The following is a 24,854-nucleotide window of genomic DNA, read 5'->3' as shown; positions in this document are numbered from 1 at the left end:
GAATGTCAACAATTATGGTCTTAGTTTCACAGCGGAATATAGCTTGTCATCTGTGAACTATCTAGATCTGACCATTATGAAAAAAGACAATAAAATCTGTACTAAAACCTTTTTCAAGACTACCGATAGAAATGGTTATGTTCCAACTACCAGTTGCCACCATCCCAAATGGTTGGGAGCAGTCCCCAAAGGACAATTCATGCGCATTCGCCGCAATTGTGATGAAATTAGCGACTTTGAAGAACAGTCAAACCTGTTAACCAATAGATTTGTTGCGAAGGGTTATTCATATGCTAAATTACTGGACATCAAAAAAGAAGTTAGAAATATGGATAGGAGTACGTTACTAGAATCTAGACCAAAATCTCCTTTCCAGGGCGAAATCTCTTTCCTGTCCGGGTTTCATAGACAATTCAAGCATGTGGAAAAGATCTTTAAGCAGTTCTGGCCCATCTTATTAAAAGATAATGATCTAGCCAAAATATTGCCTCCTAAACCGAAATTTATTTATCGTAGAGCCCCTGGTCTTAGAAATAGAATAGCGGGTAATGTCCCTGACCCTCCGGAGAGACCCCTCACCTTCCTGGATGGTTCCGGGTTTCATTACTGCACGCGCTGCAGATCCTGCAAAACTACTAACAGAAAAAATCGCAAAATTACCAAATTTAGCTCTGCAGTTACTAAAGAAGAGTTTTCAATTAAGCCCCTGATCACCTGCCATTCTAAGTATGTAACATATGTCTTAGAATGTCCGTGCACCTTCCAGTACGTGGGTAGGACCACTAGAGAACTAAAAATAAGGATCAATGAACACGTAGCAAATATCCTTAATGGTTACCCCAACCATAGTGTGTCCAAACACTTTGACTTGTTCCACAATAGAGATCCCAGCAAATTAACCTTTTTTGGTATTGACAGAATTACCAGCCATTGGAGGGGCACCCACCTCACCAGAGCGGTGTCCCAAAATGAGACTCAGTGGTTGCATCGCCTGAGGACCATGCGACCACTGGGTCTCAATATTGAACTTGATTTGAACTGCTTCCTGACCAATGAATAGTTGTTATTGGAGTCCTTAAAAGATCAGTGCATCTTAATATATATATATGTATTTTTCAAATAATTTTTCATATATCTATATTTTTTAAAACATTTTTTTTAAAACATACTTTTAACTATTTTAGAATTAATTCAGTTTATAATTTTAAATTCGTATATATTGGTATATTGTATGTATAATAAATAACATAATGTAATTGGTGTCACCCATGCATTAGATACCAACGTATTATTCTTTGATTAATATATTCCATTGATACTATGAACGGCTTGTACTACAGCTTTTATTGTATACATCTATTGCCTAGTAACCGAGATTGAGGCTTTCCCATTGGCTATTCAATCTGCCTTGGCCGCCCATTAGACCTATTGCGTGAGTCTAGCGCGCTTCCTGATGACGACATAACTTGAAACGTACGTCGAGGCGACACGCAGACCACGCAAAGTAAACTTCCGGTCCGGCTGGTTTCTCGGCTCAGCGAGGTGAAGCGCACGCCGTAGACTCCACCAGCGCGGACATCATCCTCTCCATAGACCGGGCACACGATCCGCTGCTTCACTAAGCCTTAAGCCTCAGTGCCGGGATGCGGGCACCGCAAAAGTAAGCCTCCAATCGGCATTTTCTATGTTTTAACTTTTAATAAACAGTATTATACGATGGCGATATCTCTCTTTTATATTATATGACGCTCCATACCAGCTGACCAGCAGAAACTCCAGGCATTCCTATCTTTGTCCTTAGGTGACAATTAAGCTTTATTTGACCTCTTTCTAACAAACTAGGTCAACTCCATGCGGTAAGGGTCCATCTATTTACACACGTTTGGGTGTCTTAGATCGGTGGAGGTGGAATTCTACTAACCTATTTACCACAGGCACAGTGAAAACCCAGATCTCTATGGACATTTAGTAGATCATTCATTCACTTTATGGACTTTTGTTGTGTGAACTTGCACACCTTTTCCTTTATTATATCACAAGTTTTTTATTATTATCATTGCACATGCACTTTATGTATCAAATTGTATATCTTTGAATATCTTTTAATTAGTTTTTGGCTCACTAGCGCCCCCTTATCCACATTTTCCATATATTAGATTCAAGTTTGAATTTTCGTGGGGAGCAGCTTTATTCATTTATTCTTTTATTCATTTATTTTTTGGCGCAAGATCCCTTACCCCATTATCCCTGAGGTAATTGAGGATCTTCAATCAACAGTTACAGCACTTTTTCAAGAACTTGCCCCATTTATTCCTATAGAATAGGGTGACCAGACATCCCCAGTTTCAGGGAACAGTCCCCTGATTGAGGAGGCTGTCCCCGGACCAAGTCTGTCCCTGGTTTTGTCCCCAGATTGGATTTAATAGGGGGCAGGGGCAATTTCAAAGAAAGTCAGTGCAGAATAAAAAAAAAAAAAATTACAATTACACCCCCCCGCTCCGCCGTGCCTACTAGCATAGGGGGCTTGTATTTTTCCCATTATCTGTGCCCCTTTCTGATGATCATGTGCTGGTCGGAGCGGAGGGAATATTTCCTCAGCTTCGGGCGCATGCCCATTCAGCTCAGCTCACATGTTCTTCTGCCTTGGCTCAAATCCTGGCCAGCCACCTGCCTATCTCCTTGCCTTCCCTGGCGGAGTGATCTTCCTCCGCTCCCCACCCAGTAGTAGCCGGGGCCCGAAGAGTAAGACTTGAGAGGCTGTGGGGCGGGCGGCGATGGGCAGAGAGTCGCTGATTGTTGCCATTACTAGTAAAGAAAAAATATGTCCCCGGATTTCATTTTAAAAATCTGGTCACCTTACTATAGAACACTTAGAAATGGATAGAATACATAGATCCCTGGTCCCTCACAAGGATTCTGGACCACCCAGAGACATAATCATAAAGTTTCATTATTTCTGTATGTAGCGCTACCCCCTCAGGAGCCGCTGATTGACTTGGGATCGGCGCATTAAGTTACCTCTATGTGTTGTCTAGGGGTGAAGGTAGTGAGTAGAGCAATAAACGAATGTCCAATTCGTAGATAAGGTTTTCTGAATGCTTTATTTCTTGGCCCAACACGACTAACATCAACTTGAGGTAGACAGAAAAGGTTGATGAAGTAAAGGAACTTTGCAGTATCAGGCCTTGGATAGAAGGAAAGCAATCCTGCTTTCTGTAGTAGTACAGTTCGTCGCCACTCTAGCCAGAGTGGGTGAAGTGCCCCCAGACAGACCTCTGCCACAGGCCTGCCAGCCGGAGTGCCACTTTAAGGTTGCTGGGAGAAACAGGCCTCTGCCACAGACCTGACTCAGATGAGACCTCTGCCACAGGCCTAGTACTTGGATGGGCTAGATAATTGAGCAAATCCTCCAGGTAATTAGCGTTAGGGTCACCGGTTGACAGTGCAAGTGTACCTGTCAATGTTCCGTCACCAGATCCCCGATGGTTCGTTCAAGCCCTTTTGGATAACCTGCCTTTGGGTTCTCCTCAAGCCAATCCCCCTGAACGGCATACAGCCTGGGATCTCCTAGAAGAAGAGGGACCCAGTAAGTCACTGGGGCCCCTTGGTAGCATCAGTTGCTCTGGACCAGGAGGGCCCAGAGTCTGGAACTCCGCGTATCGCGCGACCCCAGGCCAGGTAGGCCATAGTGGTGGGGCCCACGATGTGCGCACACCCCAAAGGTGGGTGCCGCACCTGGAACCAGGAACCCGCGAAGAACCCACAGAAATACCCCCTCCCAGCATGCACAGCGAGGCTCAACTCCTCTCATTGGCTGCTGGGAAGAAGTGGCTCCGCCTGGATTCCCTGGCGCCACCTACCGTCCAGAGATGAGACTGTATCTCTGGACACACAGACTGACCCACAGAACAATCCAGAATTTGGCGACAGCCAAATTTAACAAAATTAAGAATGAGAGCAACTTATCTCTCTCATTCTCCCACTAACGTTAGCGTAGTGCCCTAACTGAAATTAAAGGGGGCGCTACATGTACTAAAGAGCAATTATTGGAAACTTCTCGCAATAAAGAATCCCTTACATTCCAGTGTCATAAATATCAAATATTCCAAGATCTGTCTCAACAAACACTCATTAAACGTAAAGCAATGAAACAAGTGCTTCAGCATCATTGCATATCTTCTAGATGGGGGTTTCCTTTTGTTGTCCGCTATTCTTTTAACGCACTGGTTCTCAACCTGGGGGTCGGGACCCCCTCGGGGGTCGAATGACAATTTGCCGGGGGTCACCAAATCCTGGGATGTTCCTGAAGCCTGTGCTTCTCTCCCAGTCTTTTTGCATCCACCCAGAAAGGCTATCCCTGGAGCCTGTGGCTGCCCAGCTTGGCTGTTCCCGGAGCCTGCAGCAGACCACTCAGCCTCTTTGCAGTCGCCCATTCAGTTCACGGCATGGCTGGGGGGAAGAGACTAGAGGTCTGCTGACTGGTGAGGATTGTGAAGTGGGAGGGGCTGGAGGAAACCCTATCTCCTGATTCCAGCATAGGTGTCACTGCTATGAGACACCAAAAAGTTGGAGACACAGTGAGTAACACCACAGGCTCTTTCACACAGGCGGACCGTTCGGGTCCACCTGCCAGTTTTTTAGGCGGACCTGAACGGGCACTCCGTGCTCCTCTATGTAGTCACGGTTGTCAGCGGTGACATGCCCGCTGACATTCGACCCGCTCTGATCCGCCAAAGTGTGACGGTGGAAAAACCCTCTTTTCCATCCGTCTGGCGGATCGGATTGGATGAACACAGACAGACGGTCCATGTTCATCCGATCCCCCATAGGGGAGAGCGGAGAAAAGACAGGGCAGTCCCTACACAGTGTGCGGGGACCGCCCTGTCATCTGCCGGCTCAACAGGGATCAACGTAGTGATCCCCGCTGAGCAAGCGGAGGTTCACGGGGCGGATCATTACTGATCCGCCCCGTGTAAAAGGGGCCTACTTGTGATTATAGTTGCCATTAAAAGTCCCCACTACAGTTCTCAGACTAGCAGATGACCTTGATCAAGAGCACCTAAGTTGGCTGATCAGAACTCCTCCCAGCACTGCCACTGATCCTAACTTCCCATCAGCGCTGCCCATTCCCCCCCCCCCCCCCCAATTAAGAAGTAAAAAATTAAGAATACATGCAATGGAGAGGAAAAGAGGGGGAGGACCAAAGAAAAATGGAGAAAAATAATAAAAAAATTGGGCTAGAGTGAGGGATGGGGAAAAAAAACAAGAAATTTGCATAAAGAGTGATGAAAGGGAAATAAAGGAGAACAAAGAGAAAGAGTAGTACATCCTAAAATGTACCATAAGGCCCTGTACACACGGTCGGACAAAACCGATGAAAACGGACTGAAGTTCAGTTTCATCGGTCCAAACCGATCAAGTGTGGGCCCCATCGGTCAGTTATCCTTCGGTCCAAAAATTTAGAACTTGCTTTAAAATTCAACCGATGGACGCCTGACCGATAGGTCAAAACCGATAGTTAGTATGCAAAAGCATCGGTTCCAAACCCGCGCATGCTCAGAATCAAGTCGACGCATGCTTGGAAGCATTGAACTTCATTTTTCTCTGCACGTTGTGTTTTACGTCACCGCGTTGTACTCGATCGGTTTTTGAACTGATGGTGTGTAGGCACATCAGACCATCAGTCTGCTTCATTGGTTAACCTTCGGACCGTTCTCATCGGATGGACCGACCATGTGTACGCGGCCTAAGGGTTTTAATACCTTACAAGTGGAAGGGACTCGGGGAGCGCTAAATGTCTGCGGGTTAGGGGCACAAATTACTTGGCTTGCTTTGGGTGCCGACAACCCACACTACCAAAATAATTTTACTGTTAGGGGTCCCCACAACTTGGGAAATTTTATCAAGGGGTCACAGCACTAGAAAGGTTGAGAACCACTGTTTTAACGGGACTTCATATGCCTGCAAAACAACTGATGACCATTATTAACCACTTGCTGACCACCGCATGCCTATTTACGTCGACAGAATGGCACGGGCAGGCAGATTGGCGTACAGGTGCATCCATTTAAATGCGCGGCCCAGCGGGCGCGCGTGCCCGCTGCGTGCATCGTGAGTGCGGCCGCGGGTTCCGGGAACTCGATATTCCCGGGAGTCCTGCGATTGCGGTTTGGCAAGAGCAGAACAGGGGAATTCCTTTGTAGATACAAAAAAATCACTGGCGCTCAATGGGAAATAACTAATATCCCATGAAATACTTAAAACCCTCGTATGGGCTGAGAACAGTCCGTGCTGCAGAGATCCGGATACCCTGAAGTACCACAAATACACAAATACACCAAAAAGGAAAACTCTGCGCTCCTGAAAGTTCACCAATTATAAATCCACTTAATGTTTGTGAAGAAAAAAAAAAAAAAAAAAAAAAAAAAAAAAAACATACATTAACACTTTAATTTTCGGAAGATCCAGTCCTTTATATGGTTAAAAAAGGGAAAGTTTCCACAATGTACACAATATAATAAAAAAGGTATAAAAAAAAAAAAAAACTTTCCAAATGTCTGCATCAGACCAGCACCCTCTTCAGACTTCAAATGGTTAAAGCTTGCGGTTTTAGTTTGTGGGCTGTCTAGCAAGACATCATTAGTGCAAATGGTGAGCACAGTACATTACCCAGCCAGATGTACACATCGATCGAATGTCCTTCTCCTGGCTGATGTAACAATGTCCGGGATCCTAAGCTCTCTCCTATGCGGGTATGGAAGCTTCACAGACCCGATAAATGTGACTGCTGGAGACACAGGGTGGATCAGCCTATCAGAAAGGACGCTCTCCCTGGGTGAACATGCAAGCGTCCCACGTCTGAGACACTGTTTCAGTAAACCAGCTGTACTGCAGGGAGAAGTTTAGGCGCCCTCCAGTGGGCAAATTGCAGTATGCGCTTGTTGAAAAATCAACAGCGTTGCATGGCGATTAAAATAATCGGATATAAAAGTTCTTATGCATGAATAGGATCTTCCATCATAAAAGGGGGATATTAAGAGAGGGCCTTTGTAAACAAGGCATTCCTCTATTCTGCATAGTGACACTGTCACTGATGACCGTTCCCCGTGATCGGGAACGGTCATCAGTGATGTGTCACGTGTAGCCACGCCCCCTAACAGTAAGAATCATTTCCTAGGGAACACTTAACCCCTGCAGCGCCACCTAGTGGTTAACCTCTTCACTGCCAGTGTAATTTTTACAGTAATCAGTGTATTTTTATAGCACTGATCACTGTAAAAATGACAATGGTCCCAAAATGGTGACAAAAGTGTCCGCCATAATGTCGCAGTCACGATAAAAATAGCTGATCGCCGCCATAACTAGTAAAAAAAATATATATTAATAAAAATGCCATAAAACAGTCCCCTATTTTGTAGATGCTAAAACTTTTGCGCAAACCAATCAATAAACGCTTATTGCATTTTTTTTTTACCGAAAATATGTAGAAGAATACATATCGGGTTTTATATATTTTTTGGGGATATTTATTATAGCAAAAATTAAAAAATATTGAATTTTTTTCAAAATTGTCATTTTGTTTTGTTTATAGTGCAAAAAATAAAAATTGCAGAGGTGATCAAATACCACCAAAAGAAAGCTCTATTTGTGGGAAAAAAAGGACGTCAATTTTGTTTGGGAGCCATGTCGCACAACCATTCAATTGTCAGTTAAAGCGACACAGTGCCGAATCGCAAAAAGCGTCCCAGTCTTTAACCACCAAAATGGTCCGGGGCTTAGGCGGTTAAAGCACCATACAAGATCTTCGCCTGTCAATACCTGGAGCACCAATATAAAACCCCAGATGCCGAGAACCTTATGGTCTTCCTCAGAATCTACGAGACCCCCCTGATCTTCAATCCCCTTCCAAGAGAAGTCGCATTGCTTCACCGCCCATTGTAGAAGGAGATCTAATGAACTGAAATACAGATAAACTGATGAATCCTGTATAGGTGATATATTCTATTTAAGCAGGCCTCGACAAAATCCGGGCGCCAGGTCGCAATTGCGACAAGAAATTGTGACCTGGCGCCTGGGGAAGCTTAAGGCTGCAGAAGGCCGCGGCTTTGCGGCCTTCACAGAAGGAAGCTGAGGACTGCAGAAGGCCGCAAAGCCGCGGCCTCAATTACCGACCAGCGCGGACCGGCAGGTAATTGAGGCCGTGGCTTTGCGGCCTTCACAGAAGGAAGCTGAGGCCTGCTGAAGGAATCTAGGAGTGGCCAACTTGTGGTGGCCTTTGGCATTACAGGTTACATTACATTACAAGTAGCAAAAAACAGCAGTTCTAATGTGTTTTTTCACTGCCATCTCCTTCCCTCTAATTAGAATCCCCAAACATTATATATATATATTTTTTTTTTATTCTAACACCCTAGAGAATAAAATGGCGGTCATTGCAATACTTTCTGTCACACTGTATTTGCGCAGCGGTCTTACAACGCACTTTTTTGGGGGAAAAATACACTTTTTTTAATAAAAAAATAAGACAACAGTAAAGTTAGCCCAATTTTTTTTATATTGTGAAAGATAATGTTACGCCGAGTAAATTGATACCCAACATGTCACGCTTCAAAATTGCGTCTGCTCGTGGAATGCCGACAAACTTTTACCCTTTAAAATCTCCATAGGCGACGTTTAAAAAATTCTACAGGTTGCATGTTTTGAGTTACAGAGGAGTTCTGGGGCTAGAATTATTGTTCTCGCTCTACCAATCGCGGCGATACCTCACATGTGTGGTTTGAATACCGTTTACATATGCGGGCGCTACTCACGTATGCGTTTTTTTGGCTCCTAACTTTTTTAGCTGGCTCCTAGATTCCAAGCAAATTTGTCAAACCCTGTATTAAGGGATTACCCCTTTCACACCTAATACACTATATTCTATTTGTAACATCCTCAAGATTCATACTTTATACTTTTTCTGTTAGGAAGTTTAAATTATAATTATAGTTATTGTTAAAGGGGTTGTAAAGGTTTGTTTTTTATTTTCTAAATTGGTTCCTTTAAGCTAGTGCATTGTTGGTTCACTTACATTTTCCTTCGATTTCCCTTCTAAATGTTTTTTTTCTTTGTTTTCTTTGTCTGAATTTCTTACTTCCTGTTCCTCCTCAATAAGCTGTATTGACTGACTACACCGCCCAGATTTTGGTGGAAAGCTTACTGAGGAGAAACAGGAAGTGAGAAATTCAGACAAAGAAAAAAAACATTTAGAAGGGAAATCGAAGGAAAAAGTAAGTGAACCAACAATGCACTAGCTTAAAGGAACCAATTTAGAAAATAAAAAACGAACCTTTACAACCCCTTTAACAATAACTATAATTATAGTTTAGGTTCTCTGTACAGTTAGCTTATCTCATAATTATTTGCTTCATTCTGTTATATAGTTTTCCTCTAATCAAATATAAGAATATATCAAATTTAATTTATAAAACCTCTGACTTACCACTTTAGTTATGACATTCTTACTCTACAATATAACTTCCTTCCTAAAAGTTATTTCAAAGTTTATTAAAATTCGAGATTCGTTAGACTTCTAACCTATTATATGTATAACTTATTGGTTGGCTGTCATAGTCCCGGAGACAGCCACTGCACCTCCACAGTTTCCTTGAGGGCCCAACTCAGGTGTTTGGACACTCTTTGGACTTTTTTGTATCCCCTGGTTAGTGTTCTTACCCTTTGGATACTTGCTCTGCCTAGGAGCTTAATCCCCCCCCCTTTTTTTTAATTACTTATATATACAGGGGTGGGCCATTTATATGGATACACCTTAATAAAATGGGAATGGTTGGTGATATTAACTTCCTGTTTGTGGCACATTAGTATATGTGAGGGGGGAAACTTTTCAAGATAGGTGGTGACCATGGCAGCCATTTTGAAGTTGGCCATTTTGAATCCAACTTTTGTTTTTTCAATAGGAAGAGGGTCATGTGACACATCAAACTTATTGGGAATTTCACGAGAAAAACAATGGTGTGCTTGGTGTTAATGTAACTTTATTCTTTCATGAGTTATTTACAAGTTTCTGACCACTTATAAAATGTGTTCAATGTGCTCTCTAGTGACATGCGGCGAGTGCTACGCTGTGGGCATGGGCGTAGGAACCGGGGGGGACGGGGGGGACGAATCCCCCCCAGGAAATAATGCGGGGGGGACAGGTATGATAAAATCCCCCCCAGGTTAGGAGGACTTGGAGCCAGGGACGGGTCACTGCTCAGCAGCACAGCGGGTGGGTGCCGTTGCGCCGAAGTATCAGACACTCGCACTGGTCCCCTCCCTCCTCCTACACCCCTTGTTGTCTCAGGTGGTACTGGTAGCGCGGCGCCGTTGCGTAAAGCGTGCGTGCGTAATGCATGCAGCTTCAAACTCTAACCGCGCCAGCCGCCAGGAGCAGAGGGGAATGGCTGACCGTGTTAAGCTGATGTCGCACAGCACAGAAGCCAGGATGGGACTGACACACTGCCGTACTGAAGAAAAGGTAAGGTAAGGTCGCCTGTCTCCTCCCCCTTATCTAGCAGGCTGTCAGTTTTCACACCTCTCAGGGTCTTCACACCTGTAATTCCCTCCTTCCCCCTGGCCTGTACTCCACTGAGGAGGGGAGGGGGGGGGGGGGGTGCACCATAACAGATGTGAGCCTGGCACTGTGAAAAACGGAAAAAAAAAAAAAAATAGATATGTTATATAGCAGAACGTACAATTATTATTATTTTTTTAAATTGGTCTTTTGTTAGAAAAAAATAAAACAAAAAAAATAATAAAACGCAGAGGTGATCAAATACCACCGTGCAGTTGTCAGCTTAAGTTACGCAGTGCACAAAATGGCCTGTCATGAAGGGGGGGGTAATTTAGATTTACCCCCCCCCCTTAATGACAGGCCATTTTTTTGCGATGTGCACTCCCGTAAATTAAGCTGACAACTGCGCGGTCATGCAACACTGTACACAAATAAAATTTGTATTTTTTTTTTCTTGTGGTATTTGATCACCTCTGCGTTATTTTATTCTTTTTTTTTTTTTTTAAAGACCAAATTTGAAAAAAAAATAAATAAAACATTTTACTTTCTGCTATATAACATATCCAATTTCTTTTTTTTTTTTACGTTTTTTCATACATTTAAGCCAATGTTTTTGGTACAAAATATCCCAATACGCATCTACAAACTATGGGATATATTTATGGAATTTTAAATTTTTTTCTAGTAATGGCGGAGATCAGCGACTTATAGCGGGGCTGCGATATTGCGTCATTGTGGGAACCAGTGACTCTAATACAGTGATCAGTGCTAAAAATATGCACTGTCACTGTACTAATGACACTGGCTGGCAAGGGGTTAATCATCTAGGGCAGGGGTCTCCAAACTTTCTAAACGAAGGGCCAGTTTACTGTCCTTCAGACTTTAGGGGGGCCGGACTGTGTGGCCACTGGAAATAGAAAAATGTTCCGGTATCAGCAGAAGTAAACAATGCCCCATTTTTTGGTGTCAGTGAGAGGAGTAATGACCCATCATTGGTGTCATTGGGAGGAATTGTGCCCCTTTGTTGGTGTCATTGGGAGAAATTGTGCCCCTTTGTTGGTGTCATTGAGAGGAATTGTGCCCCTTTGTTGGTGTTATTAGAAGGAATTTGTTCCTCATTGTTGGTGTCATTGGGAGGAATTGTGCCTCATTGTTGGTGTCATTGGGAGGAATTGTGCCCCTTTGTTGGTGTCATTGGGAGAAATTGTGCCCCTTTGTTGGTGTCATTGGGAGGAATTGTGCCCCTTTGTTGGTGTCATTGGGAGAAATTGTGCCCCTTTGTTGGTGTTATTAGAAGGAATTTGTTCCTCATTGTTGGTGTCATTGGGAGGAATTGTGCCTCATTGTTGGTGTCATTGGGAGGAATTGTGCCCCTTTGTTGGTGTCATTAGGAGGAATTGTGCCCCTTTGTTGGTGTCATTAGGAGGAATTGTGCCTCATTGTTGGTGTCATTGGGAGGAATTGTGCCTCATTGTTGGTGTCATTGGGAGGAATTTTGCCACACTGTTGGTGTCATTGGGAGGAATTGTGCCCCATTGTTGGTGTCATTGGGAGGAATTGTGCCCCTTTGTTGGTGTTATTAGAAGGAATTTGTTCCTCATTGTTGGTGTCATTGGGAGGAATTGTGGCCCTTTGTTGGTGTCATTAGGAGGAATTGTGCCTCATTGTTGGTGTCATTGGGAGGAATTGTGCCTCATTGTTGGTGTCATTGGGAGGAATTTTGCCCCATTTTTTATGTCAGAAGATGAATTATTGCCCCAAGGGCCAGATAAAAGCAAGTAAAGGGCCACATCTGGCCCCCGTGCCACAGTTTGGAGACCCCTGATCTAGGGCAATTAAAGGCTTAACTGTGTTGCCTAACCAGTTATAAACAACTCCCAGTTTACTGAATAAGAATATACCCGGCGAGTAAAAATGCTGTCCCCCCCAGATTTGTAAGGGTTCCTACACCCATGGCTGTGGGCTCTTTCTGAATGAAGCTAGGACAGCCACTGGTGTTTCTTCATTAGACCCCTTTCACACTGGATACGCCTATAGCTACCTCAGAAGATTAACAGCGGCCGATAGGGTTTGATGACCTCGAGGTGCACAGAGAAAATTTTATCACTGAGAAATTGAGGGACCCCACATTGCTAAGAGCCCGGGAGAATGTAGTGAAGATAGATGGGGAGTTAGTTAACCCTTACTTCATTATTGAAAAGGACCTGTTATATCGAGTGTCACAGAGGATAGTGGACACCATTGAGCAACTGGTAGTGTCTAAACCGTACCACAAGATGGTGTTGGAACTGGCACATGGGCACATTCTTGGGGGACATTTGGGAGCAGAAAAAACCCGGGAGAGAATCACCCAGAGGTTTTATTGGCCTGGGATCACTAAGGAAGTGGAAGTGTACTGCTCTTCCTATCCAGTGTGTCAGATTACTGCACCCATGCCACATTTCCGCAGTCCGTTAGTACCCCTGCCCATTATTGAGGTCCCTTTTGAGAGGGTCACCATGGACTTGGTTGGCCTCTTACTGAAGTCCACTAGAGGGCACCAGCACATCTTGGTAATAATGGACTATGCCACCCGTTACCCAGAAGCGATTCCTCTCAGAAACACCTCTGCTAAAACCATTGATAAAGAGTTATTTCAGGTTTTCAGCCGTGTGAGTCTCCCTAAGGAAGTCCTAACTGACCAGGGCACCCCGTTTATGTCTAGGGTGACTAGAGAACTTTGTAAACTCCTGAAAGTGACCCAATTACGTACATCAGTATATCACCCTCAAACAGACGGGTTAGTGGAAAGGTTTAATAAAACCTTACAACACATGTTGAGGAAGGTGGTGGATAAAGACAGAAAGAATTGGGATTATCTGCTCCCTTATCTGATGTTTGCCATAAGATAGGTTCCCCAATCGTCCACAGGGTTCTCTCCGTTTGAGTTACTGTATGGGAGGCACCCCCGGGGCCTACTGGACTTTGCCAGGGAAACATGGGAGAGTGAGAGTTCCCCTCATCGAAGTGTGATTGAACATGTGGCACAAATGCAAGATAGAATTGCCCAAGTGATGCCGATTGTGAAGGTACATTTAGCCCAAGCCCAGTTGGCTCAACAAAGGATTTACAATCATGGGGCCCAGGTCCGTTCCTTTGCACCTGGTGATAGGGTGTTGGTGCTGGTCCCCACGGTCAAAAGTAAATTCCTAGCCAAATGGCAGGGTCCCTATGAAGTGTTGGAGAAAATGGGGGTGGTGAATTTTAAACCAACCGGGACTACGAAAACCGGGAAGACGAAAACCTGAGCAACTCTATCACGTGAACTTGTTGAAACCATGGAAGGATAGAGAGTCCTTGGTCGCTAAGACTACCCGATCTTCTTCTGGGATAGCGGAGACTCTGTCCAAAACTCAGCAACAGGAGGCTAACGAGTTTGTGCTCCGAAATAGGGAGAAGTTTTCAGACTTGCCAGCTTGGGTCTCCGGAGTTGAACATGACATTATCACCACACCAGGGGATAAGGTCAAGTTGAAGCCTTATCGATTTCCAGAAGCCTGGCGAGAGGCAATTTGCCAGGAAGTAAAAAAAATGCTTGAGCTAGGGGTGATAGAATAGTCGCCGCCTAAATAGAATCACTAAGTTTGACACCTATCCTATGCCCCGCATAGATGAACTGATTGATCGCCTAGGCACTGCCCGGTACATGACGACGTAAGACCTGACCAAGGGTTATTGGCAAATTCCTCTCTCGGAGTTGGCCAATGAGAAAACAGCATTTGTAACTCCAGAAGGATCTTTTCAATATCGGAGGATGCCTTTTGGGTTACAGAATGCTCCCGCCACGTTTCAACGCACCATGGATAAGACCCTTCGGCCTCATCGAGCCTATGCTGCTGGATACCTCGATGATGTGGTCATCCACAGTGAGGATTGGGACTCACACTTACCAAAAGTTCAGGCTGTGTTGGATTCCATCTGGGAATCCGGGTTTACAGCCAATCCAAAAAAATGTACCCTTGGGTTAGAAGAGGCGAAGTATCTGGGGTATACCATTGGAAGAGGTCTAATCAAGCCCCAGATAAACAAAGTTGAGGCTATTCAGGATTGGCCACGTCCCGCCAATAAGAAACAGGTTCGTGCATTTTTGGGGATCGTGGGTTATTATCGCTGTTTTATCCCCCATTTTACCTCACAGGCTGCTCCCCTGACCAATTTGACCAAAGGGAAGCAGTCTGTCATGACCAAATGGACTCCCGAAGCAGAAACAGCTTTTCAGGCTTTAAAACAGGCCTTATGTAGTCAGCCAGTTTTAAATTAGCCTGATTTTTCACGGGACTTTGTGGTTCAGACAGATGCGTCAAATGTGGGGTTAGTAGCTGTACCGTCCCAGATAATTAAGGGGGAGGAACACCCTGTTCTTTACCTCAGCCGAAAGTTGAAGGCCCATGAGGAGAATTATGCCACCATTGAGAAAGAGTGTTTGGCGGTGAAATGGGCTTTGGATTCTCTACGGTACTACCTCATGGGTAGACAGTTTGAACTGGTGACGGATCATGCCACATTGAAGTGGATTGCACAAAACAAGGAGACCAATAGGAGAATAAATAGGTGATTCCTGGCCCTCCAGGAATTTAGTTTTGTGGTAACACATCGCCCCGGTGTTAAAATGGGGAATGCAGATGGTTTGTCCCGAGTATATGCGTGCCTGGCAACCTGTGTCCCAACCCTAGGGTTGAAACAAGAGGGGGGGGGGGTATGTGACAGAAAGACAGGTAAATCTGGGGGTGTTGTCACAGACGGGAGATACATTTCTGCCTTGTTTAGAAAATTCACCAATTACTATCAGGTGTCGGCTGCAGAGGTAGCCAGAAAGGTTTAAGGATGTTGAATAGCTTCAGCTGTTCAGAATGAGAAAATTAAGGCCTCTATAAGTTGTCCAGAGGATTACTACTGAATGCTGCATCCTGAGACTTGTTGAGTTAAGGAGATCAGTGAGCTGAGGAAGACTTCTGAAGGTGAAGTGGTTGTTGATATCTTTGCTGTGTGATAAGAAAATCCAAAAAGACTATTGTTTTTTGCTGGAAGATCAGCAGTGTCTGCCCAGCAGTAGGCTGTGCCAGACTCCATAGGTAGGTTCCTGTGTTGTGAAGGTAGACGGCCAAAGTGGCCAGGGTTTATTTTATGTTTTATTTTGTTTATGCTGTTTTGATGCTTGCACTTGTTTCCAGCAATATGGAAGAATAAACCATAACCCTTGTTTTTCAACCACCCACGGCTGCCTCTCTGTATAACTCAGTGTGTAGTGAACCCACTCAGGAGGTCACACACCCCCGCTACCGAGCTAACCCCTTACAATATATATATATATATATATATATATATATGCAGGTGGGATGGCTAGTTGTTGCAGGCGACCATCAATCTGGAGATATCCCTCTTGCAGTTTCTGTACCGCCTTGGTTAAAACAGAAACTTGTTGGCAGAGAGTCTCAAAGGGTGAGCGCGCCCTGTCGGCCTCAGACATCTGGCTGGTTCATACTATCAGGGATCGTACTTACCGAGGCCAAGATGCTGCGGACGGCTCACCTTTGCGAACTGGTGCTGACCGCCCTCTGGTGGTGGGAACAGAGGGGGGAGAGCACCAGGAGGCACCGGTACCGGAAGCGGAGTCACTGGGTTGCAGAGCAGGTAAGGATGGACACAGGAAGCCACTGATGACACCTGGTGGACAGGTGAGAAATCCGCGATCACAGGATACTCAAACAGGAAGTAGCAGAGAACAAGTCCAAAGGCAAGCCGTGATGGAGGGCTAGAGAGTCAAGCAAAGTCCAGAGGTTCAAGCCGGGGTCAGGGGTTGGAGAAGGCTGCAAAGTCCAAGGGTTCAAGCCGGGGTCAAGGGTTGGAGAAAGCAGCAATCCGCGGTGAAGCAATAGGTCTGGTATCAAATCAGGGAGGTCAGGCAATCCGGGTCAGAAGGCAAGGTAAAGCAGTGGAACACATACAGGAGCTGATGATAAACCAGCAACCTGTCATGTGTCAGAGGCAAGTTTAAATAGGGCGGTCAAGTCTCTGATTGGCTCCGAAGGAGCTGCGTGCGTGCCCGTGCGCGCGTCCACGCACCTGTCGCGCCGCCAGACCACGCATGCACGCACGCTGTATAGGTACGCGCGATAGCGCCGTTCTTCTGCACATGAGCGCGAATCCGTGGCTGACAGAACTGGTGCCCTAACACAGGCCTGGATATTAGATAGAGCAGTCAGTACTGCTCTGCATAGTACCAATTTGTAACTCGTCGCCACTCCAACTGAGTGGGTAAAGTGCCCCCGGACAGACCCTTTTTTACAGGCCTGGCAGCGAAGATGTCACTTAGGATTTCTGGGAGGAAAGGGCCACTCTCACAGGCCCGGCTCGGGCCTCTGCCACAGGCCAATTACAATAACTGAGCTAGATAGGTAGATGGAGCGAATCCTCCCAGTAGATTTCTGCATTGGTCACCAGATGACAGCAAACATACCTGTCAGTACTCTGGTCACCGGATCCCCAATTGGTTTGTTCAGGCTCTGTTGGACGACCTGCCTCCGGGTCCCCCTCAAACCGACTCCCCAATCGAACGGCACCCAGCCTGGGATCCTTTTAGTGGAATCGGGAACCCAGCAAGTCGCTGGGGGCCCCTGGTACCTCCGGGTGAGGTCCCAAGTAGTCTGCAATTATGGCCAGATGGGTCACGCCGGCAGGGTCCATGGATGTGCGCACCCTGAAGGTGGATGCCACACCTGGAACCGGGACCCCGCGAAGATTTTAGAACACATGACACCTGTCACAGATATACTCCTCTCCAGCACGCCCCGCGAGGGAAAAAGTTCCTCTGATTGGCTGCTGGAGAAACTTACTCTGCCAGAACCCCTCTGGCGCCAACTGCTGACCAGGGATGATATTGCATCCCTGGACCACAGACTGACCCAGTGGACATTTCTGGAATGACAGAAGTCCCACAATTTGAACAAGTAGTGAATGGGAGCAAGGTAACTCTCCCATTCCCCACTAACTTTAGCGTAGTGCCCATACTGAAAGTAAGGGGGCGCTACATATCCATCGGTGAAAAAACTAGGAACTTGTTTTAAAATGATCTGATGGTTAAAAAACCGATAGAAAATAACGATCGTCTGTGGGCACGTCCATCGATTAAAAATCCATGCATGCTCAGAATCAAGTCGACGCATGCTTGGAAGCATTGAACTTCATTTTTCTCAGCACGTCGTTGTGTTTTACGTCACCGCGTTCTGACACGATCGTTTTTTTTAACTGATGGTGTGTAGGTACGACTGATGAAAGTCAGCTTCATCGGATATCTGATGAAAAAATCCATCAGTCCGTTTTCATCAGATGAACCGATCGTGTGTACAGGGCATCAGTGTTGTTTTTTCGCAATTTTTTTTTATGAAGGCTGACACTGCCCCAGAAGGCACACAGCAATATTTTGAAACTAAAAATATTCTAGTGTGCTTTCATTCACAAAAGGATCTCCCTCTGATGAAATGTTACAATTTATTTACATTCCTTTGCTCCGATGAGAACATTTTCATACTACATTGGGGAGATTTACTAAAACTGGAGCACTCAGAATCTGGTGCAGTTGTGTATGGTAACCAATCAGCTTCTAACTTCATCTCTTTCAATTAAAGGAATTGTAAAGGCAGAAGGTTTTTTATCTTAAAGTGGAGGTCCGCCTATCCCTGCAAAAATTAAAAGCCAGCAGCTACACATACTGTAGCTGCTGACTTTTAATTATAGTACACTTACCTGTCCTGGAGTCCAGTAATGTTGGCACCGCAGCTGGTGTTTCCATCAGCTGTCGGGTGCTGCCGCTGCCATTGTGTGTAAGGAAATGTTACGGCTTCATGCCGGGAACCACTTCTCTCTTCTACTTGCCTGGTGGTGGGGGAAGGAGGAGGGAGCCGAGCTGGTGTAATTCGCCACGGACTCCCAAAAGTGGTGACAGGATACCTGTCAAAGACAGGTCTCCGCATCACCTCCCCCCCCCCCCCCCGAAATGTACCAAATGTGGCACCGGAGGGGGGAGGAGAAAAATTTGCAAAAGTTCCACTTTTGGGTGGAACTTCGCTTTAATGAATTCTCTGCATTAAGATAAAAAACCTTTTGTGTGTAGCAGCCACCCCAGAACCCCCTTAATTACTTACCTGAGCCCCATCTCTCTCCAGCGATGTCCACGAATGTCTAAACCGTCCGGGACACTCCCCCTGATTCGCTGAGACACAGCAGGGGCGCCATTGGCAATTGTCAAACAAAGTCAGTCAGCCAATTAGGGGAGGGGGGGGGCGGGTCAGGGCTTTGTGTCTGAAAGGACACACAGAGCTATGACTTGGCTCCAGTGCCCCTATAGGAAGCTGCTGACTGTGGGGGCACTCGATAGGAGGGAGGTGCCAGGAGCAGCAAAGAGGGACCGGAGAAGAGGAGGATCCCGACTGCTCTGCGCAAAACCAACTGCACAGAGGAGGTAAGTACAACATGTTTGTATTTGTTTTGTTTATTTAAATGAGACTTTACAATCATCTTAAACTTTGCCAATAAAACCCCAAAGCTGAATAGTTTCTATGTAGAGTTTCATCAGATTTTGCACTCTCTAGTTTTAGCAAATCAACCCCATTTAATATGTTTTACTTTGTGGCTAGTGCAGAGGTTCTCTAATTGTTATTCTGCACATTTCTAAAATACTACCAGCAAACACCAGGTGACAAATAACAAATGTGTGTGTTTTTTAGTGAATTGACTTTTGTGGTATTTATCTCACTATTTTAACAAAATTGCAGTATTTACCTCACATTCCATATTTTACTTTGATGAATTGACTCTTTTATTATCTAATGCGATATTTCCAAAAAATTAGTCGCATGACCTTCATATTACATGCGGTAAAGTTTAGTGAATGGACCCCAATGTGCAGTAAGTTTTTCAAAATTGACCATTTATTAAGAATATCATAATGCACTCGCATTTAAAAACATATATCTGTGCTGTAATAGAAAGGTTTTGAACCAACAAGATGGCTGCTATGTCCAGTGCACAATGACATCACCAGTCGTGACTCCATCCTACGCATTTCATCATCAATGTCATCGTCAGGGGTGTGACTTGGAACGGATATCTCGCTGTTCATATGCAGAGAGGGACAAACACCTCTGTCAGGAACTTGGTAGGAGGCCGAGATGCTGGGAAGGCTCCCCTTGCGGCCGAGTGCAGCACACTCCTGAAGGTGACACTCCAGGCGGCGTGGTGCCCACAGAAGCACGGGTTACCTGATTGCTGGAGGTGGTTGCCAAGAACTCTCTGGGACAGGCAAGATATACTGCAAAGCAGGCATGCTTGGAAAGTCCAGGAGATGTGGACCAGTGGAGCAGACTGGGTAGCTGAGTCGGGAGCCAGGCCAGGGGTTATTCACAGTAAGACAGTCCAAGATCAGTGTGACCAAGGGTCTTTGCACAGGAAACAGGTAAAGCAGAGGCTGTAAGCCAGGCCAGGATCAGATGCAGGGAGCAGGCAGGAGGAAGTCAGGGTACAAGCCTAAGGGTCAAGCTGTGGGATCAAGAAGAGCAGGTCAAGACAAGCTGGGTTGGTTCACAGGAAATCAGATCAGCGGGATATTCAACGCACAGGAACACAGGGGGAAGCTGACGATAAACCAGCAATGCACCATTGTCAGCAGCGGGTTTAAATAGGCAGTGGCACCACTATCACGCTGTACGTGTGTCGCTGCGCATGCGTGTTCGCCTGGTCACGCCTATTTCCCTGATAACCTCCCACTCTTTCTAATTGCGCTCCAAAGGCCGGAAGCAATGGGCAAAAGATTGAAAATAGCACTGGGTAGAGGAGTGGCTTAACCATCATGCTGGCTGTGCTCCAAACACAGGAAGCGCGCTCCTGACCAATGCTTTAACCAGCTCGGAGCACAAAAGTAAGAGTAAACCGGCCAAATAATATTAACCCAATCAATCCAAACAAATACATTTTTTCTATAATAAACAACAAAAATTAGCAGATAGTGAGATATATAATTACAAATCACCAAGGCCGACATTAGTTAGTCAGCTGATTACTTATCAGCGCCCTCTTGTGAATTATTTTCAGCACAAAATATATAGCACCTCACAGCGCCATGTTGTGACTTGTTAAAAATAAAAGATCTTAAAAAAATATAGTACTTCACAGTGCCATCTTGTGGATTCATATTAGAATACAATACACACAAACTTAATAAAACATAATAGACATTTAACCATAGTCTATCAGAACTGTAATATACAAAATATAACATGAATTAGAAATACAGAAACAGTATAAATGATATCAAAACATGTCTTTCAACTTTTACTGGTGAAGGCATTTAGCTATTGTTGATGAAAGCATCAATGTCCCATTCTATATTCAAGTCCTGTGGGACATAAGTTTGCAAGGTGTAGATCCACCAAGTTTCAATTTTTGAAATCTCACCTCAATAAATTTATCAATTCCCATTCTGGATTTTTATTGTGGCTTAACCACTTCAGCTCTGGAATATTTGGCTGCCCAATGACTGGGCCATTTTTTGCGATTTGGCACTGCGTCGCTTTACTGACTATTACTCAGTCATGCGATGTTGCACCCAAACAAAATTGGCGTCCTTGTTTTCCCACAAATTGAGCTTTCTTTTGGTGGTATTTGATCACCTCTGGGGTTTTTATTTTTATTTATTTTTATCCCCCTAAAATATATAAAAACACATTTATTTCTCAGTTTAGGTCGATATGTATTCTTCTACATATTTTTGGTAAGAAAATCGCAATAAGCATATATTGATTGGTTTGCGCAAAATTTATAGTGTCTAAAAAAAAGGGTATAGTTTTATGGCATTTTTATAAATATTTTTCTTTTACTAGTAATAGCGACGATCTGCCATACATTATGGCGGACACATCGGACACTTTTGACACTATTTTGGGACCATTGTCATTTTTACAGCGATCAGTGCTATAAAAATTCATTGATTACTGTGTAAATGACACTGGCAGGGAAGGGGTTAACCACTAATGGGCGAGGAAGGGGTTAAGTGTGTCCTGGGGAGTGATTCTAACTGTGGGGGGCTGGGCTACAAGTGACACTACAGTGATCACTGCTCCTGATAACAGGGAGCAGTAGATCACTGTCTTGTCACTAGGCAGAACAGGAAATGCCTTGTTTACATAGGCATCTCCCCGTTCTGCAGCTCCGGTGACAATATTGCGCACCCGCAAGGTGACAATTTCAAAGCAATGTACGTAATGTTTTGACACACTATGATTGGGGAAACCCCTTCTTTATATTAGCTATATGCTCATTTAGCCTGGTCTGGAGCATACATACTGTCTGGCTCACATACTGGAGCCCACATGAACAATTAATGAAATAAACAACATTCCACAGAATTCTCCACCCTCCTGCAGACGCTTTACCCAAAAACTTCTTCTCACCTGAGCCTGAGCTGCCTGACTTTGACTCTGGAAACCAGCACTGACAGCTCCAATGTTTTCTGATGCACCACTACATCATCCACAACAATGGATCAGGACAGCCAAGACATGCTGCAAGTGCTCCCCATCAAATTTTAATTCCCGACTCATCAGAATTTCTCGGGGAGAGCCGCAGATGCCAAACACGGCCTCCATTGATACTAGCCTTTCCAGGCCCTTATCATTCCAGTGGATTTGCATGGCAGCGCCCCTATCCCCTAAACAGGGTGACAGCTCCTCCACCGGACGCTGACAGGAACAGAGACCACACAAATCCTAGCCAAAAGGCCACGATCACCCAGCCTTCGGCCAGATCAGTGGAGAACCCATCCTCACCAGGAGTACCCTTCTGGCCCGCTTGGACTCGACTGAGTACTAGCCTCCTAATCCAAAGAGCGCTCAGGTTCGGCCCCTGCCGAGATGAACCATCTAGATACCATCACGCTAGAGGATTTGCATAGCTCTCCACGATAGGAGCAGCACAGCACCTCCTCTGGCAACTGATAAGAACAGATACTACACTTGTTCTTAGCCAAAAGGCTAAGAAGCCATCTTTAATGTGGGGCAAAAGGGGAAGATTCCCTGGGCCTAGTCATTGTTGTGAGGCCCAAAGCAGCTGCCCCTGCATAGCTGCGGCAATTTTAATTAAACTGTCCCGAAATGGCTGTGTCCTGCCCTGAGTCCTGGAAATAAGAGCTGCAGGTTCAGCAGCAGCCCTGTCTGCTCTCTCTTCTAGCTGCTGCAACTTCCCCTACCACGCTACCTCTCTCTCTGGGCCCTTTAATAAAATCAAAATATAAATAAAAAATATATAAAAAAAAAATTAACATTTTTTTTCATAAAAAGGGACATCTGGGCCCTTTAATAAAAGGAAAAAAAGAAATATATAGATAAAAAAGGGGGGGGGGTTGCCACACAGGGCCCTGGGGACCTCTGGGCCCTTTAATAAAAACAAAAACATTTATAAAAAAAATAAAATTGTATAAAAATTTTTTTTTTAAAAAGGGGGGTTGCCATCCGGGACCCTGGGGACCTCCGGGCCCCTTACAAAAAAAGGGGGTTGCCATCCGGGCCCCTTACAGGTGTACTGCCTGTACCCCCCCCTGATGGCGGCCCTGCTGGCGCCCAATGACTTTCACCATCTTTACACCCACAATGCCTCACAACCCACCACATATTGAAGGATGCCAGCTATCTTTGGCCTGGGAGGTTCTCATTAGACCAAAAGAGGTAAAAGACCTTGCTACAAGTGAACTAGGCTCTGAAGATTACTTGGGGAAAATATGTATTTTTCTACCTGCATAGGTGGCTCAAGCGTACCAGGTCTTTGTTGTGTTTTTTCTTTTTTAGGTCGTTTTTTGTTTTAGTTATGTTTGTTGTTTGTAGATTTGAGCCTGTGTATGCCCAATAGTCTATATTTTGTACCTCATACTTGAAATATTGAAATAAAAATTATATAAAAAAAAGAAGCTCAAAGGAGCTTGAAGGAGCTTGAAGAAGCTTGAAGAAGTTAAATAAAAACGTGCATAAAGCTAAAATAAAAGCTCAAATGCCTATAAAAGCAGCTTTTTTTTTTGTTGCTGCAGTTTGCATGCACACGATTGGAATTTCCAACAAGAAAAGATTGATCTTGAGCTTTTGGTCAGAAATTCCGACCGTGTGTAGGCACCATCTGACTTTTTCTTTCGGAATTTCCGACAGCAAAAATTTCAGAGCTGGTTCTCAAATTTCTTGCATGTGTATGCAATTCCGACGCACAAAAAAACATGCATGCTCTGAATCAAGCAGAAGAGCCGCACTGACTATTGAATTTCATTTTTCTGGGCTTGTTGTACGTGTTGTACGTCACTGGGTTTTTGGCGATCGGAATTTCAGACATTTGTGTGATCGTGTGTATGCGACATAAGTTTGAGCCAAAATTCAGTTGGAAAAAAAATCCACGGTTTTCTTGTCGAGATTTCAGATCGTGTGTATGCGGCATTAGAGTAACACAGTGCCGAGAAGCAAAAAATATCCTGGTCATGAAGAGGGTTAAACCTTCTGAAGATCAAGTGGTTAAACTTTCGCTTTTTTTTTTATTTTTATTTTTTTATTGACCCTATTCAAATTATCTTACAGGAAACTACGGCTGCAGAGCAGGCTATAACAAAAGCTTGGAAGTCTGCCACTGTGGAGAACAAAAACAGGGTCACCCAGGCCACGATCCATGATAAAACTGAAACAGTTCACCAAATACACCAAACTTTTACAACCTTGGGTAGATTATTATCTGAATATAACAAAATATTGGGGTGGGTCATTATCTCTCCCACACTTTAATGTCTCACTATTGCTCCTTTGATGACTCTCATTTTGGGTTCAAATGGGAGCCCCCTTGCCCCACGCTTCCTTTCCTCCACTCCTCTACCTCCTGCCTTATCCCTTCCATTATATAGTCTCTTAGGCCCCGTACACACGAGAGGATCGATCCGCTGGAATTGATCCGCGGACCGGTTTCAGCGGATAGATCCCCTGGTGTGTACGATCCAGCGGATCTTTTTCCGCGGATTTTTGTCTCCGGGGATGGATTTCCAGCGGATCAAAATTTATTGACATGCTAAGAAATCGATCCGCTGTACAACAACTCAATAAAACATAGAAAAAACAAAAGGAAATGCAGCGCTGGTGAATGATAAATAATGTATGGTTCATGAGAATATATATATAAATACAGGCTCTTCCTAAATAAATAAAGAGAGCAAGAAAAAAAGAAAAAGTTCAGTGTGATAAGGAAGAAAAAC

General features: G+C 44.7%; 1 pseudogene; it reads right to left on the bottom strand.

Annotated features, from left to right (window-relative positions):
* Nucleotides 1–22,473: 22,473 nt before the first annotated feature.
* Nucleotides 22,474–22,626, bottom strand: LOC120933973 (annotated as a pseudogene).
* Nucleotides 22,627–24,854: the final 2,228 nt, after the last annotated feature.

The sequence above is a fragment of the Rana temporaria genome, chromosome 3 (assembly GCF_905171775.1).
Source record: "Rana temporaria chromosome 3, aRanTem1.1, whole genome shotgun sequence".
NCBI classification, from domain to species: Eukaryota; Metazoa; Chordata; class Amphibia; order Anura; family Ranidae; genus Rana; species Rana temporaria.
Note: the sequence above shows the minus strand (reverse complement) of the source record. Positions and strands in the feature narration are given on the sequence as shown.